Source organism: Muscardinus avellanarius (genome assembly GCF_963383645.1).
Source record: "Muscardinus avellanarius genome assembly, chromosome: X".
Classification (NCBI taxonomy): domain Eukaryota; kingdom Metazoa; phylum Chordata; class Mammalia; order Rodentia; family Gliridae; genus Muscardinus; species Muscardinus avellanarius.
In genome coordinates, this window is record NC_137792.1 from 114,209,004 (window position 1) to 114,211,649 (window position 2,646).

Below are 2,646 nucleotides of genomic sequence, written 5' to 3' on the forward strand. Positions count from 1 at the left end.
GAAACAAATTAGAAAGCAATACCCAGGGGCATTCTACCTTTGAGCTACACCCCCAGGCTTATTTTTTCTTTTATTTGGAAACAGCGTCTCACTAAATTGCAAAGGGCCTCACTAAGGTGTTGAAGCAGACTGCAGACCTGCAATTGTTCTGTCTCAGCCTTTCAAGTATTGGAAAGTACATAGTGTACCACCGCACCTGGCTATTTTAACTTTCTGACGAACATCCATGCTATTTTCCATAATGGCTGTACCAATTTATATCACCGTCGCAATATAGATAAGGTTTTTATTTCTCTCCATCCTTGCCAACACTTGTTACCTTTTGAATTTTCATAGTAGTCATCATAACAAATATGAAATATCTTATTGCCTTTTTTTTGCAAAACTGGGGATGAAACCCAGAGGCATTCTACCTCCAAGCTACCTCCAAGCTACACCCCAGCCCTATTTTTTTTTTATTATTTTTTACTTTGAAACAGTGTCTCACTAAGTTGCAGAGGGCCTCCCAAGAACTGGAATTACAAGTGTGCACCACCATGCCCGGCTCATTGCTTTTTAATTTGTGTTTCCCTAAGGTACTTTTCTTATTTGTTTTATTTTGTTGGTATTGGTGATAGACCCATGGTCATTCTATCTCCGAGCTGGTGTACCCCAGCCATTTTTTTTTATTTTTAGTGAAACAGGCTCTTTGATTACTTTGGATTTAATTGGCTCTTCTTTGTGAGTTGCCTAGAGTAGAAGCTTAGGAGATTAATCTTAGCTCCTTCTTTGCTAACATTAATTTTTTCATATATATTTTCCTAAATGTACTGGGAATTGATCCTAGGGCTTTACAAATGCTAGGATCTACCACTGACTTACACCCACCAGCCCTAAGGAACTTTTGAAAAATAGGTTAGTCATGTGGTGGTATGTGTAGGGGGAGTGGAGTGTTTCATAATCCTGTGAGAAGGTCTTGGCTTTTTAGTGAGCTAAGACCCTTGGACTGCCAACATCACACATGTTTCTCAGTCCCGCCCCCTTTCTCTTTGGTGTGACAGGATGGCTATAGTTAGCTGGAGTTGGGCATTTTCTTTCTTCCACGTGGAATACTGGAGGTTGCTCGAAGTCTGTATTTCCTTTCCTTTGCTTGACTGGCTAGAGCCAGCTGGATTTGGTATTTCCTTTCTTCCAGGTCATTTAGGTTCTGATAAAAGCACAGCACTGCAGGCACTGGTTAACTAGTTTCTCTTGAGAGCTGATTTTGTTAAGAAGGGCAGAATGCTCTGGTGGATAAAAAGTAATTCCTTTCACTGGGCATTGAGTGTGCCTGCTTATAATTGTAGTATTTGGGAGGCTGAGACAGGATGATTGAAAATTTGAGGCCAGCATGTGGTAACTTAGCAAAGCCTCGGTTTCAAAATAAAAAAATAGAAAATTCCAGGATATACCTCCGTAGTCGAATGCTCCGGGTTTAATCTCTAGAACCAAACAAACCTAAAAACAAAAACGAATTACACACACACACACACACACACACACACACACACACACACACATCAAAAAAACAAAGAGCAAAGTTTCCTGTTCACTCTGCTGAAAACACAGGGGAATTTTTTTTCCAGTATTTATAATGAGAAACTCAGGTCAAACTTCCAACTACGTTGAGACTCCAAATGACAATAACTTCTTGAGTTTTTGTTCTCTCAAACTCCTTGAGATTTGTTCTTTTAAACTTTTGTTCCCTCCAGTAACTCCTCAGTTCTAGTTCAGAATTTTCTATCTCAGCATTGGTTTCAGTGGACATTTATGCTTGTGTTTCTTTCTGCTCTGGTAAGCTGTGATTATCTGCATTTGCCTGTCTCTCTAATTTTGAGCAGTGGTTTGCCCTTTGACCTCACCTCCCTGACAGATCTAAGAATTGATGATTTTTTCAGTTTGTACAGCTTTTTAGTTGTTAGAACAAGACAAGACGGCGACTTCTGGCTTCTAATTGCTGGACCCCGAAGTCTCTATACTAGTCTTTTAAATTTATTTATTTTCTTTCTTTTTTGTGGTGCTGGGAGTTGAACCCAAGGGCAGTCTACCTCCAAGCTACATCACTGGCTCTGTTATTTCTTGTTTGGAGACAGGGCCTTCCTTACTAGGTTGCTGAGAGTCTTACTAAATTGCTGAGGCTGGCTCCAAACCTGCAGTTCTCCTGTCTCAGCCTCTCAGTCTTTTAATTTAAACCAAAATTTTATTGTATAGGAAGTACTGGAGAATGAAATTGACCAAATTTTTTATTTGACTATACTAATGTGTAACTACAAAGCCTACTATTAAGTATAATTAAGATGAACTGATAACAAAATCTTTAAAACATAAAATAAAACACAAGAATTTCATTAAAAATAATTTTTGTGTATATTTAAGATAATTATTATTTTTTAACCTTTTATTGGTGCATTGTAGTCATACATCCTAATGGAGTACAAGATGGTGGAGACATACATGCACACATCACCCAATAAGCACTTACCAAATTCCTGCTCCATTCCCTCCCCCTCCTTCCTTCTCATGTTTGGCTTAGTGATTGATATGTTTGTTAATGTACATCATGAACATTAGAGATTTCCTTCTCCCCCCCATCCCCTCAGTTAGGTTGCCTTATTTGTTCATCTATAT